Below are 16,321 nucleotides of genomic sequence, written 5' to 3'. Positions count from 1 at the left end.
AAATCCAGAGAGCCTGGTATGCGATCAGTAGTGACGAATGCAGGCGTTTAGTAGACTCTATGGGTAAGAGGTGCAGGGCAATCCTCAAAAATAAGGGTTACCCCACGAAGTACTAATGCAGTCCTATGCAAAAAAGACTGTTCCTGTACGTTTCATAAGACTGAGATCAAGTACAATATATTTGTTTCAATTGGCTCTATTTTTTTGACCCTGTGGTCTGGTATTCTTTTGAATATTATCGATTATTACTGATTATTTTGTGTTGTGTTATCGATATAACTGACTATAGTACAATGTGACTCGGTTGTAATGGTTTCCATCATAGTTCAAACATGTCAAGTAATAAATGTGCACTTTATTCCAAACCTTTGCCAGGTGGCTCTATTATTTTGACCGCCACTGTAAATTGACTGTCGTCTTATAAAAGATGAGAAGCAGACAATAGCAGAAATGCCTGTAACATTACCTTTAGCGCATGTAGTTTGCTACTTGGACGACATATAAGCTGCCGATATAGTACTGAGGAACTACAAGGAGAAACAGAGTATCGTCAAAGACGAACATCAAAGGACGGTTGACGAGCGAGTATTCCACACGGGGACACTTAGGATCCACTATTTTCTGTATACTAATAATTTTGTGCCGCTCATGTGTTTACTTTTAGTTTTTAGGTCAAAAAGACTGGTGATTACCATTCCAGTTGACGCATTAAAAACTAAAATAAATCAAGTTGAAGAACGTGTTGTTAACAAAAATTTGTACAGTCATGGACCAGTATGGTCGAACCTGTTAGTGACAAGTTTTCCTTGTGATAATTTGCATCCAGTTGATTTTTTGCACCATTGCAAGGACTATTTTGTGCCAGGAATATCTGATAATTTAAAAATTAAATTTGTCAAAAAATTTCTTGAACGGGAGGCCCTATCCTGGGCTAACCGAAATTTCGATCAGTGGGAAACCTTTGCAAATTTTGAGAAAAGCTTCTTAAACAAGTTTTGGTCAGAATCTGAACAGAGGAGGATTAAATCTGGATTTTTGAATGGACCTATTTTCAGAGGGAGAGTCGGCACCATGAAAGCATTTTGTAAAGATCAATTGAGAAAATTAATACATTTAGATAAACCTTTTGGTGAAATAACACAAATAGATGTGCTGAAAAGAAGGCTACTTGAAAAATTGCGATTCTTTGGAAATTTTTTAAAAATATGTGGATAAATTGGATAGGGCATTAGAAAGAGGGAATATGCAAAATTTTAACAATGGTGAACACCAACGGGGGGAGGTGGGATGGTGGTATTCAAACAGGTACGGAGAGAGGAGAGAATACAGAGACAATAGATATGAACAACACGGGGGAAACAATAGGGATCATGATGGTAATGACAGAGACAGGGATAGAAATTTTGGAAATAGAAACAGGTGGGAACAAAATTGGAGATCAAACAACAGAGAAATCAGGCAGGAAAACTCCGGACCGCCTCAATGAAGGTCCGCAGTTTTGGGGCGAGAAAATATAATCACAATAGGGTCTACAATAACAACTGGGAATTTACAGACAGAGGAAGAAGGAGAAATGTAACTTACTATTATAATAAAACCAGTGAAAAACAAAACAAATACACACCACAAATAACAGACACTCATGTTCAACACCAAATTAATACTTTAAATTCTGAGCAGAAATTTTGGGATACAATAAGAGAAAATAATCATGTTGAAAGCAATAAGGTAACTACTTCTGAGAACAAGCCAGATGAGGATATTGCAATTGTGCCAGAATTTTATAATTGGGTAGAGAATGATAATCTATGTAATTCTGAAGTATCTGACAAGCATTACAGCTCTTATTTGAATAAGTTATTTAATGAAAATGAAAAGTTATATAAAGAGAGAGAAATGGAACCTAATGTGACTGGATAGGATGCATGATGAGGAAAGTTTTGATCTTGATGAAAATATGGAAGCTAATGATGTCGTTGAGAGCTGTACGGAGGTAAGTAATGGTGAGATTAATGCTGTGGGTGAGTATCAGGTATTCGTCGAGATTATTTCAAGTGAAGTAGTGAAGCTATGTGATAATTAAGTTGATAATTGTGATCATTATGATGAGGTAAGTGTGGTTAGTAATGAGGAAGTGGACACTCATTCATCTGAAGAACAGATAAAGTTAAGTCAGTGTAACCAATCTAATGTAGCAGAGGACTGTAATGTTGTGCCAGCTAATAGTATGAAGTATTTAAACCCACATACATGTTCTGAAGGAAAAGGTGAAATTTTTAAAAAAAATATTAGGGGACAGTTGCAATTACAAAATAGATAGGGAAGAGTTGTGAAACTATTTAGCTAGCATTTGTAGACGGTTATATCCTCACTGGTGGCAAAGTGTAAAATGTAATGAATATCTGTTGTATGCTCAACCTATTGTATCCATAGGTGATGTAATTGAAAGTGTCAATGTGTGTGTGCGCGTGTGTGAAACTATTAAAAACTGATCAGGAAAATAATGAGGGCAATTTTAGAGAAATTGAAAATGACATGTTAAATGAACCATTAAAAGAAAAAGTAGAAGAATGTGAATTAGAGTGTCCATACATTAAAGCTAAAGTGAACAACTGGGAGGGTAAATGTCTCATTGATACAGGGAGTCCTATTTCAGCCATTTCAGAAAAATTCAAAAATAAAATTAAAGACAGTGTTGATTTTGTTGACGCCCCTGTGACGGGAGTAAAGATAAAGAGTAGCTGCAAGCAAACACAGCAAAGTCATCAAAAGTCAAGTATTTTTATCATTTGAAATAGAAGATGTAAAATGTGAGCAGGGTTGTCTTGTTACTCCAAGTTTAGATGAGAACATATTGTTTGGCATGGACTGGGTGTTAAAGGTAAGTGCTGCATTTAGCTGGAGTGAGATGAAGTTAATTATGTGTGAACCCAAAAGCAATATTACTGTGTGTACACAGCTGTTTATTATACACTGTGGAGAAGGTTGCAATCATGTCAGGAAAATCATAGACTATGAAGAGAATTTGTACTGTTATGATGACAAATTTGAGCTAAATGTTTCTGGTCAAAATGATGAAAACCTAGTTAAAAGTATCTCCCCACCCCCCATGAACCACGGACCTTGCCTTTGATGGGGAGGCTTGCGTGCCTCAACGATTCAGATAGCCATACCGTAGGTGCAACCACAACGGAGGGGTATCTGTTGAGAGGCCAGACAAACGTGTGGTTCCTGAAGAGGGGCAGCAGCCTTTTCAGTAGTTGCAGGGGCAACAGTCTGGATGATTGACTGATCTGCCCCTGTAACGGCTGAAAGCAAGGGGAAACTAGAGCCGTAATTTTTCCCGAGGGCATGCAGCTTTACTGTATGGTTAAATGATGATGGCGTCCTCTTGGGTAAAATATTCCAGAGGTAAAATAGTCCCCCATTCGGATCTCCGGGCGGAGACTACTCGAGAGGAGATCGTTATCAGGAGAAAGAAAACTGGCGTTCTATGGGTTGGAGGGTGGAATGTCAGATCCCTTAATCGGGCAGGTAGGTTAGAAAATTTAAAAAAGAAAAGCAAGGTCGCACGTCTGTCGCCACTGTAGGCCTCGTCGAGCGTGTGGATGAGGCGGTGAGATGCAAACGGAGGTTTACAATTAGCGAACTGTCAGACGAATTTCCAGACATTTCGAGGTCTGCTTTGTACACCATTGTGACTCGAGACCTAGGCTATCGGAAATTGTGTGCACGTCGGATCCCAAAGATGCCGAGTACCGACCACAAAACGCAAAGGGTGGCGTCAGCATTATCGTTCCTCACACGTTATGCCAATGAGGGAAACATTTTTTTTTAAGTCGATTGTTACTGGCGATGAAACGTGGGTCCTCTGTGACAAGCCTGAAACAGAGGAACAATCGAAGCAGTGGATGCACACAGCTTCCCCAAGCGAGCCAAAAAAGTTTAAACATTCACTGATGAAAAGAAAAACAGTGGCCACTGTGTTACGGACCGTAAAGGAGTGCTGCTGGTGGACTTTATGGAGCAAGCTACGACGATAACTGAGGAAGTTTATTGTGAAACTTTATGTAATCTCCGCAAAGCCATTCAAAACCAACGCAGAGGAATGCTTTCGTCTGGTGTTGTTTTGATCCGTAACAATGCCCGACCACAAAGTGCCAACATGACATAAGACCACCTCAAAAAGTTTAAATGGGAAGTTTTTCAATATCCACCGTACAGCCCAGATCTAGCACAGAGTGATTATCACCTGTTCCGAGAACTGAAGTCACGGTTAGGTGGGCAGAGCTTCGCTACTAACGAAGAACTTCAGGATGCCGTCAAGACTTACCTGTCCTCACTGGCGGCAACATTCTTCGAGGAAGGCATCGAAAAGCTTGTGTCACGGTATGACAAGTGCCTCAATTGTTTTGGAGATTATGTAGAAAAATAAGTTATAAACTCTACTGTAATTTTGGTAATAAAATTATTATTTTCTATACATTTTTCTTTTGTTTACAGCCAATAGGAGGTTGGGAAAAAAAAATGTTTAATGAAAATGGTATTTTGTATCAATGTTAAGTAAAACTGTACCTTGATAAATGTATGTTTGATAAACGTTATCATGTATAAGATCATTGTGTCCTACTGAAAACGTAATGGAATTAAGTGTACCGAATGTATAATGGAAGAAAATAACATGTCAAGTGTAGATGTAACAGAAAATGTAAGCAGGTAACCCAAATAAAATGAGATAGTCACAACTGATGCTACTCTGAGGAGTAATGCCAAAATCCCTAGCGGAGGAGGTGCTGTAACCGCAGGAACAAGTCAAGCCTAAATACAGTCTTTCTCAGGCAGTACGACGGAAATAGTCTGTAACACTAGGTGAGTTAAAATGTAAGCTAAATGCCGGGCATGACAGAGGGGTCATAAAGGAACACAGCTGGAGAGCCAAGGCGGAAGTCCAAAATGTCGGGCAGCTACGCGTGATAAGAAAAGAAACACTCCTTAATGAAACAAAATAAGCTCTATGTAGGGACTCGTGACAAGTAGGCAATTAAAAGTGTCGACCGAAAACTTCCGGTTAGAGAGAGAAGTCTGGGATCGGGGATAGGAAGAGAGAGGGCCCTCGGTGGGGACCGCACTACGTCACGAGGAGCCAACAAAGGGCCCAGGACGCAGTGCATGACCGTATTGGGAGAGGCGCCTCTACCCCTCCACCCAGCTTCTGAAGAATGATAACAACAATAATAATTAAATGTTACCAAACGAGGATAAGTCGCCTCGGGCGCTACCTCAGGCTGAGCGCTGGCGGGGTCGGCGGGGGCAGAGCTGACAAAACTCGGGAGAACGCCACTCGGGCAGCTCTCGACGTCAGGCTCCGGGTAGAGACAGTAGTCGGCGTGTTAGCGACAGCCGACTCGCACCGCGGAACGGGCCGTAGGCAGGCAGCCGGACATAGTCGCCGAAGAGCGTCAGGGTGTAGCTGCGCGACTCTGATGTGGGGGGCTAGGAAGTATTGCAGAGCTCCTAGTAGGCGGTCGGAACGGTGGAATCGGTCACCGTCTCTGTATTAGACTCGGCCTTCCCGCCAATGCAATCACCAGGCAGTTAGGGTGAGCTGTAATTCTTCGGAATAAATTGTAACCTGTTAAAGTTGGCAAGACTTTAATTCTACCCGCTTCCTAGCCTTGTACCTTCACACCAGGGATTTCCACATCTTAGCCAGATAAAAAAGCCTCCCTCTCAGTGAGGTCAACCGGCTAAATCCCTTCACGAACCGTGTCGCTCAATCCCTTGCAATACCCACGCTCGGGACGTCACAGTGTGTTGTTATATGATGAGAATGTAGATAGAGAAAGCTAGACAGTCAGTGGAGAGGACCCTACAACATGGTTGCTGTGGATGGACCTAATGTATTAATTAGAGTAAAGCAACAGAAATGAACAAGGGTACACGCAAACCGGTTGAAAGAGGTCTTCTAATTCCAGATAGCAAGAGAGTGAGACATATGAGGATTACTAATCATCGGCAGTGTGCTGACAACCTTAGCTGAATAGACAGACACTGTGGGACACACAGTTACAATAATTCCATTCATCTCCAGGGATTTATCATGACAAACAAGGACAGTTAGTTTATACAGTATTACTTGTCACATACTAAGTTATTTAATTTGAAAGAGCTGCACGATAAGTTTCGCAAAACTCACGAAGATGCCGAACCAAACTGTCACACTGCATAAGAATGTTACGTACAATGAACCTGACAACAGTAGAACTCGAACGTGCACAGCGAGCCGTAACGTGGCACGTAGAGTAGATCGGTAGAGCTAAAGAGCTGATAGGGCAGTTAGCTAAACGTGAGGCTGTCAGACATAAAAGAGGGATTTTGAACTTTATTGGGGGGGAAGCTAGTCAAGTTTGGTTTGGCACTCTCGATGAAGATGACGAGTCTTTTTCAAAGTGCAACTAGATGTTCTGGAGAAACGGCAATGGGAATTATTAAGGCTCTCAAAGGACCAAGTGACAATACTGAAGGCCTCCCTAATGAGTTTTAATCAGATGATCAGTGTGCTTACAAAAAATGGAAAGGATCTCCGACAGAATTCTGAAGTTAAGTAAACACGTGGAAGAGTATGAATAAGAAGTTACAAGTCATGTTACTTCTGGTTACAGTAACTGAGCAGTTAGTACTATTAATGACCCTGTTCAATGAATCAAAAACAGCATACAATTTGCTAATTATGGCTGTAGTGAATGCACAGAAAGGATTGGTGCAGCCTCACTTAATAAATCCGATACAAGTAGTACGGTACTTAATCACAGAGAGCCTGGATAACCAATTGCTGCATAATACTTTAAGTTGTTCTCTAAATGTACCACTAGTGGATAACAACCCACATAATACATAAAAGGTATGGCCATTACTAGCAGAAGCCTATGCAACTAAAATGATGTTTACATATATTGCTCCAAAAAACCAAATTTTTACTAATCGATGAAGCCAACAGGCAGTATACACATCTGTCTCTCGAAAAGTTGAAGTTTAAGAGTATTAGGGTTAATCAGATACATAAACAAAATATTGTGCTCCTGTCTACATATCACCATGAGACATCCGAAGCAAGAATGTTACTTCCTGTTAGATAAGCACCTACAGATTGCAATCTAAAGCACACTGTGTCGAATCAAAGTAACTGGATGCAGATACAGTACAGCACATGGTTATTCGTAACTCCCAAAGATGAGGATTAACAGTTCTATGTAATGAATTACTACCGACTGATGTCATAGTACACGGTACGGGCAAGTTGACTTTTCTGGGAGAATGCAAATGTTATGGAGCTCAGATCATGTTACAATCCGAACTTATGGTACTAGCTAATATACGTAATGTAGATATACAGTGAGAGGCAGAAAGGACAAACATTTTTAGAACAGCCAGAATTCAGGCTCAGGCGGTCAGAGTGGGGGGAGTGATGTGGTAACGCGATCGGTAGCTCCTGCCATTTTATTTAGCCGAGGTCACGGAGCTGTGGACTGAGCAACATCGTGTGTTTAGCTAACACTATTTTATGTTGGGTAGAATCATTTCAAACACGAGGAACAGTTCTGAGCAAAAAACCAACAGGAGCTCCTCGCTCAGTTCGGACACAAGGAAACGTGGAACGAGTTCGGCAAGCAATAGTCCGTAGTCCTGGTCAATCTGCTAGAAGACACTCGGCTGAGTTGCACCTCAGTAATCGCTCGGTAAGTGGTATTTTGCATACTAAACTAAAATTTCATCCCTACAAAATGGTCACTGTGCAGAGATTAAACCCAAGAGATTACGAACAGTGGCTAAACTTTGCCTGAGAAATTGAGGCCATATTTGAACAAAATGAGATCAGCAAAACTATTGTTATTGGGGCAGTGAAAACCCAAAACTACTGCATAAGAAACCATTACATAGTCCCAAACGGGAACACTGTAACCGTAACCTCTGAACGATTTAGAGATGATCACTGAATGCTTCCTACCTGAATTAAGAAGAAAAACTTATTCCTATACGGCGAGTGTGGTTTCAGCAGGATAGAGCTATAGCTCACACGGCAAGATTGACTATGGAAGCATTTAAGACTGTTTTTTGTGGTAGAGTAACTTCCCAGTTCGGGGACATTCATTGGCTGCCCTGTTTCTGACCTACCTATGTGTGACTTCTTTTTCTGGGGTTTACCTCAAATCACATGTGTACGTGCATAAACCACATACACTTGATGAACTGAAGGAAGCTGTTTGTGTATAAATCGTCCAAATAGACAGAGGCATGTTGCCGAGTGTTGAAGCCAGCTTCCGAGAGTGCCTCGAGAAGTGCATCGCTGAAAACGGCTGTCACCTGGAAGATGTTGTTTTCAAGCATTAATCTTGTTAAATGGCAAAATTATTTGAGTGTTTTTCTGTAATTAAAATTTTTTCTGAAGCTCTCATAATGATGTATTGTTCATTTGAAAACAGTTTATCATTTATGCCTCACCCTGTACTATCAATTTTAAGTACAGAAATTGACTGTCGTATTATAAAAGATGAGAAGCAGACAATAGCAGAAATGCCTGTAACATTACCTTTAGTGCATGTAGTTTGCTGGTCGGACGACATAAAAGATGCCGATACAGTACTGAGGAACTACAAGGAGAAACAGAGTATCGTCAAAGGACGAACATCAAAGGACGGTTGACGAGCGAGTATTCCACACGGGGACACTTAGGATCCACTATTTTCTGTATACTAATACGAGGGCGGTTCAGAAAGTAACCTCCGATTGGTCACAGTGCGGGTTGTGCGGGGAGTAGCGACGCCATCTGTGCGTTCACGCACTCAACAGGTCAGTCGGCATCAAGCCGTGGTCGAGTGAACGTCGTACCTGCGCTAGTTTAGTTTTTGTGGCAGTTTGAAATGTGTGCTGCAATAGAAAACCCCGCCAAATGTGAAGTGCGTGCTGTCATAAGGTTTTTTACAGCCAAAGGATATTCTGCAGCAGCTATTCATCGTGAGCTTTGTGCCGTGTACGGACCAAGAGTTATGAGTGAAGGAGTTGTCCGTGAATGGGTACGTTTATTTAAAAGTGGACGAGAAAACGTTCGTGATGAAGAGAGGAGTGGTAGACCATCATTGATGACTGACGAACTCGTTCAGACAGTTGATGCAAAAGTTCGTGAAAATCGACGTTTCTCAATGTCGGAGTTGTCTACTGGTTTTCCACAGATTTCTAAGACTCTCTTGTACGAGATAGTGACAGCAAGATTGGGTTACCGTAAGTTCTGTGCACGATGGGTGCCCAAAATTCTTACCGACCACCACAAAACTCAAAGAATGGCCTCTGCATTAGACTTTCTGTCACGTTATGAGGACGAAGGAGAACCATTGTTAAACAGAATCATGACCGGTGATGAAACCTGGATTAAGTACGTGTACCCTGAGACAAAAGAACAATCAAAGATGTGGGCACATTCAAATTCGCCTACCAAACCAAGAAAAGCCTCGCAAGATTTTTCTGCCAGAAAACTGATGGCAACGGTGTTTTGGGATGCCAAAGGGGTGTTGTCGGTTGAATTCATGGAACATGGTACGACCATTAATCAAGACGTGTACTGTGAAACAATAAAAAAGTTACGACGGGCTATACAGAACAAACGCCGTGGTATGCTGACTTCCGGTATCGTTTTTTTGCACGATAACGCCCGTCCTCACTCTGCTCGCAGAACAACGGCCCTTCTTGAGTCCTTCAAGTGGGACGTTATCAACCATCCACCTTACAGCCCAGACCTGGCGCCAAGTGATTATCACCTCTTCATGCATTTGAAGAAATGGCTCGGGTCACAGCGGTTTGATGACGACGAAGAGCTCAAAGATGCGGTCACAGGCTGGCTCCAGGCACAAGCGGGTGATTTTTATGCAGAAGGAATTTCAAAGCTTGTGAAGAGATACGATAAGTGCCTCAATCGCTATGGAGACTATGTAGAAAAATAGTGGAAAGATGTAGTTGTAAGATGTATATATTAAAATATTTTTATTTAACTTGGTGTATTTTTTTAAATCAACCGGAGGTTACTTTCTGAACGGCCCTCGTAATTATGTGTCGCTCATGTGTTTACTGTAAATGTTGTCGAACGCGTGGTATGAAAATAGTGAGTAGAGATTGTTGTGCTCGAATTTGTGTATAATGTTGTGAATGACTGTGCTCCAAGAACACTTGTGAGATATGCGAGGTGTGGCTAGAAAAAAACCGGACTAGTCCTGGTGAAACAATAAAATGAATGCAATAAGGCTGAAAGTCGCGTGGCCTGTCACGTGACTCTCGCTCCGCCTACTGCTCGAGTTTCATCTGCCTCCTGCACTCAGTCTGCCCGTGGCGTCTGTTTTAAGTAGTTGACGTTTTGTCTGTGCGTCGGAAAATGTTGAGTGTACAGAAAGAACAGCGTGTTAACATCAAATTTTGTTTCAAACTAGGAAAATCTGCAAGTGAAACGTTTGTAATGTTACAACAAGTGTACGGCGATGATTGTTTATCGCGAACACAAGTGTTTGAGTGGTTTAAACGATTTAAAGATGGCCGCGAAGACACCAGTGATGACCCTCACACTGGCAGACCATTGTCAGCAAAAACTGATGCAAACATTGAAAAAATCGGTAAACTTGTTCGACAAGATCGCCGTTTAACAATCAGAGCAGTGTCTGAGTTAACAGGAGTTGACAAGGAAAGTGTTAGGCAGATTCTTCATGAAAGTTTCAACATGAACAAAGTGTGTTCAAAAATGGTTCCAAAGTGTCTCACAATTGAACAGAAGGAACGCCGAAGAATGATTTGTTCTGACATCCTGGAAAACATTGAAAGTGATCCCACCTTCTTACAAAATGTTATTACTTGCGATGAATCGTGGTTTTTTACTTACGATCCCGAAACTAAACGCCAATCGATGCATTGGAAAACTCCTGGTTCTCCACGACAAAAAAAAGCACGAATGTCAAAATCGAAATTCAAGGCAATGATGATTGTTTTTTTTGACATCAAAGCGATTGTGCACATTGATTGGGTACCAGAGGGACAAACAGTGAATCAGCATTACTACATTAGCGTCCTGGCTACCCTACATGAGCGAGTACGGAGAAAACGGAACGATTTGTGGAGAAAAAGGTCATGGATCCTTCACCAAGATAATGCCCCAGCTCACAGTGCGTTGTCAGTGAAGACGTTTTTGGCAAAACACAACATTCCCATCTTAGATCATCCACCCTACTCACCTGATTTGGCCCCCTGTGACTTTTTTCTTTTCCCTAAAGTCAAGTCAGCTTTGAAAGGAACTAGATTTGAGACTGTTGAAGCAGTAAAAGAAAAAGCGACGGAAGTAATGTATGGACTTACCGAAAATGATCTGCAGCATTGCTATGAACAGTGGAAAATTCGTATGGAGCGGTGTAGAGACCGAGGAGGAGAGTACATTGAAGGAGATAACATGAAATTGTAAATAATTGTAAATAAATGTTTTTTCCAGCATCAGTCCGGTTTTTTTCTAGCCGCACCTCGTATATCAGTTCGCTAAATTGATGTAAATGAGGGAGAGGGAGTTAGAATCTTACAAATTAAGGTCAACAAAGTGTTTCCCTTTAGCGGGCCACAGATTGCGGAGGGCTACCAGTCCTCTGCCAAAGAGAACTAGCCCCACAGAATCCCTCTGCCAAATATCCAATTCCCCTCCCTGGATTGCAGGGTGCCGAGATCACACGGTAAGACTGCCGAGTCACAAAGAGCACAGGTCATCGGGGTTGTTCCGCGGTGGAAAGAGATACGTGTCAGTTCCGACGGCACAGCCACAGAACGAGCAAAGACAGACAAGCCTGTGACTGAAATGTTCACAACGAATGTTACACCACAAAATATAGCACGCAAGCTACAAAAAGAAAGTTGCCAACTTTGAAACTGCAGCAAACGAGCTTACTGAAAATTACAACAAGATTTCAAACCACACAGTTAAGATGTTACTAACATTTATTATTATTATCATTATCACTATTACTGCTTTAAAAAATGGTAACTATTAAGCCCATTATGTAATCTGTACGGTTTTTACACCATCAAATGAAAGCAGATGATGCCAGAAATTGTATGAACAGACTACTTTTCCCATTAAACAAATATACCAAAATGTTACAAACAATTTAGTTTATGTAAATAGTGCCGTAACTACGGAATCCTCCACAGATATACAAATGATCTTATCACCACGAGTTTCCTTCTTTAATATTCCAATAACTTTCGATGTATAATTATAGTCATGATTTATAAACTAGGTGAAGTTAGTGTGTTTTGAAATAATGCTTGAATGATTTTATTAAGAAGCCACAAACTGACTGCAAAGATTTTCTACATGTTTTATCATAGGTATTTATATGAAATTATTGTGAAAATTATGAATGATGGTCAGGATGAAAGAATCTGCACTGAATCAATGAGTGGTCATGTGAACGAATCTTTACGTAAGTGGTGCTGGCAGAACTCGTGGTCTTTAGTCTGTCATCTCACATCTGGGGTTTTGGTGAGGTATTTCTGCCTCAGTTTCATCTGGAGTCCGTGAAGACAGGTCGTTTGTGGTAAGGGCAGCGTATGTGCCGCGAACATTTCTTTTGTGTTTCAGGGCTTCAAATAATCTCGGGTGAATGTGGTAGCTCGTATATCTCAACATGCCGATTTGAACCTTTAGAGACAGTTTAGTTTGTGACGACTTCGCACACGAGTGACTAATTTCTATTGCATGTCTTTGCGTCAGCACAAAGCAATTAAAAATTTTGTGCTACTGGTAGATAACTGACCAGTTATTTAATGAGTTATTTGTGTTGGGAGCGGCAGAAATACCTGACGATTTTCATTTGTGCACAGTATGGCAGTCGCGTGGAGGGGATGGTGGGGAGTGCGGTTTTCTCAAGGTTACTCGAGACCGATTGTTATATCTGTGCATAAAGCCAAGCCTGAATTGCATGTGGGGAATTATTAAAGCATTGTTAATAACAAAAGGGGAAACTGTAAAGAAGCTACAGTAATGTATTTAGGCGTGGCGAGAGGAGCCACAGACCCGGAAGCAGCCCGGCGGGCCAACACCAGGCTGATGGGCAGCCGTGTTTGATAACGAGCTAAAAGCTATAAGCCACAAAGGCACAAGGGGGACTCCGTGTATTTTTCACAACGGGGCCCTCGATAAGGAATCAGATTAAAGTTAATAGGCAAACAGTACTTCCGGTCAGAGAGAGCGTGGGGCGAGAGGGAGCAAGAGAGACGGCCTTCTGGTGGGGACAGCACAACGTCACGAGAAGCCGATACAGGGTTTAGGACGCAGTGTGTGACCATTTTAAGAGAGGCGTCTCTACGCCTCCACCCAGCCTCTGAATAGTGCACAACGACAGCCAATAAGGAGGCAAGTAGCCCTCGACATTGCGTCATAGCAATAGCCAGCGGGACGGAAGGGGAAAATGATACAAAACTCAGCAGCAAGACGCTCAGAGAACAGTTCAGAAGCGGTTAGAAACAGTCTAGGAGTGAGGAAGAGGTAGGTAGTCTGGAGGAGTTTGATAGGCAGCAGCTGTGGGACTTTGTCTTAGTTGTGTGGATCTCATTCAAAGAGTAGACAGAACGGCACTTGTCTCACGCCATCTCTGTATCAGACTTGGCCGCACTGCCCGCAATGGGATACTTAAGAAGCTGATTGGCAGCAGCTGGGGAGCCAACCCACACCTGCTACAACTTCCGCATTTGCACTCCGTTATCAGCTGCCGAGTATGCCGATCCTGTGCGGAACGTACGTCTCGCAACACGGAAGAGCTCACTGCCCGAAGACGTTTCACCATTAAGAACAACTAGCTCCTGGCGTAAACCTACAATACCCTGTACAGAGATCCCTCAACTGCCTAAGAGTGGGCGTGTCCCGATGCAAGACCGACCCAAAGAAATGGGGAATCCTTCCGGCGAGCGCAGACACCTCTCGCGACTGCGGGGCTGAAGAAGTCCGAGCCGCCTACTCGTATGCCCCCTCTCGGACAACCCACGCACAATACGAGACGTTTACGAAGGAAATGACAGAGCTATCGCAGCTGCTATTTTTTGGAAATACTGACCGAACACAGAAATGAATGACCAATGTCTCACTGCTAGTACAAGGTAGCAGTCTAAACATTATTATGTTAAGTTGTCAGACAGAAGAGTGAGACTGTACGGCCACCCCCTACTGACGATGCTGAGCCACACCGAAGTTTATGGCCGTACACTGCACGCACTCTAGCGGAACTTACTACCGCTTCGTAATTGTTTGTATCAGAAGGAATACCCAATATGAGGAGTAGGAGCAGAACACTCCGAGTAGGGTCTTAACTTCTACTGTTATTATTCCCTTACAGTTGCCTTCTTAATTTCCTGAAGCTGTGAATTTTCTAAGCAGTGCCACTCCTCGCGCCGTGAAAAGACTACGACAGCTACGGAGGGTCGAGGGCTCTAAGAGAGCTCACATCTGCACCGACTTGCTCCGGAATGACGTAACTACCTTTGAAAGAACTCTCCTGTAATTTGCTGCTCTCATAACAATTACGACACTGGGCAAACAGGTAACTTATTGGTCAGTTCATCAAATCAATGTCTCCATTCAAATTCTTAAAACAGAACATAAGGGAACAGATCTGAATGTAATGACATTTTTCTTCAGCTTCATTAAACTGTTTCCGAGCACTGTCATCGGAGGCATCACCTCTCTTACTCTACCTTCCAAAACACCACCACACCTCGACGCCAAAGTATAAGAAACAACTTCACCACAGGTTAAGACACTCAATCGGTGGGGGCCTCGGTGAGGTTCCGTGCTCACGTGAACTCTATACGTCGATCGGGCCACTTTGTGCACAGTGAAAAATTTCCTACTAAACAACGTTTTTACACTGGCGTCTTTCATCTGAGTGTGAGGAGGAGGTGGAACAGCCTGGTACACCACAACAGTAACGGTCCTATCACACTTCCTTGGGGTACTCCGGAAATTGCTTCTACATCTGTCGATTTTACTCTGTTAACGGCAATTTGTCGAGTTCTACCTGCAAGCAAGGCATCGATCCAGTTGCAAACCCGGTCCGATACTCTGATCTTATTTTTTCACTAAACAGTAATACGGGATGATGTCAAATGCCTTCCTGAAGTCGAGGAACACTGCATCAACCTGAATGCCTTTACAGCGCTACGGATCTCACGGAGTAGCAGACCGTGGCGAGTTTCGCAGATCTAGTTTGCGAAATCCGTGTTAACTTTCTATACAGGATATTTTCATCCTGCAAAACGACAATTCTTCAGCATAAAACATCTTCCGTAATTTTACAACAGACTGACGTCAACCACACACGTATATAATTATGTCCATCTGTTCTACGGCCTTTCTAGAAAATGGGATTGACTTACACTTTTCTCCAACCATTAGGTACCTTTTGTTGCTTCAGCGAACTATGATAAACTGCTGCTAGAACGGAAGCACGTTACTTGTGTAACTTTTGTAAAATCTTACAGGTATCTGATGTTGTTCTGACGCCTTTACACTAGTAAGCAATTGTAGATGCTTTCTTTTTTGTGATCAGTAATCTCAATATCTACCACTTCTACGTACGTACTGACTGAGGGGCGACAGATCGCTACAGGAATTAGTTTGCAAAGGTATGCTAAAACTGGTGAGGCACCTAGGCACACTTCAATTGAGGTTGAGAGGGAAGGATGTCCGTGTTCATTAGATCCGTCATTGTCCAGAGGACATTTACTAGAGAAGGGCGAAGTGTACTACTCAGCTACTGGTCTAACCAAGTTTGACTAACATTGTGCAGGATATGTGGATATTGTGAATAGCTGCATGAAATAAAGGCTTATGTTGTTCAACTTCATCCTTAGACAATGTCATTGCAATTTATTTTCTTTCCTCCGGTAACCTCATAGAAGGGCACTGCATTTGTAATCTCTTTTTTTTTTCCCCAACCAAAACAACGTGCCATACCATTTGATGAATAACATTAGAGACGTTTTCAGCATTCATACCAAAAATTGTTCAGGCTTGTCCATTTGAAAACACTTATACTCTAAAATACCCCAATAAAGATGTTTTTACAACAGCACACGCACAATAGTGTCAGCAACCAACTCAACACAAACATTTTGTTAAATGCCATTTGTGACAATGAAAACTAATTTATACTAGAAATCTCAATATTTCTTCTGTATCTTTTATAAACGAAGATGATTCTGTGCTGCAATACAACACGAAAGTAGAGACTTATGTCAGTGTTACCTCTAT

The sequence above is a fragment of the Schistocerca americana genome, chromosome 11, assembly GCF_021461395.2.
Source record: "Schistocerca americana isolate TAMUIC-IGC-003095 chromosome 11, iqSchAmer2.1, whole genome shotgun sequence".
NCBI classification, from domain to species: Eukaryota; Metazoa; Arthropoda; class Insecta; order Orthoptera; family Acrididae; genus Schistocerca; species Schistocerca americana.
This window is presented reverse-complemented; position numbering follows the sequence as displayed.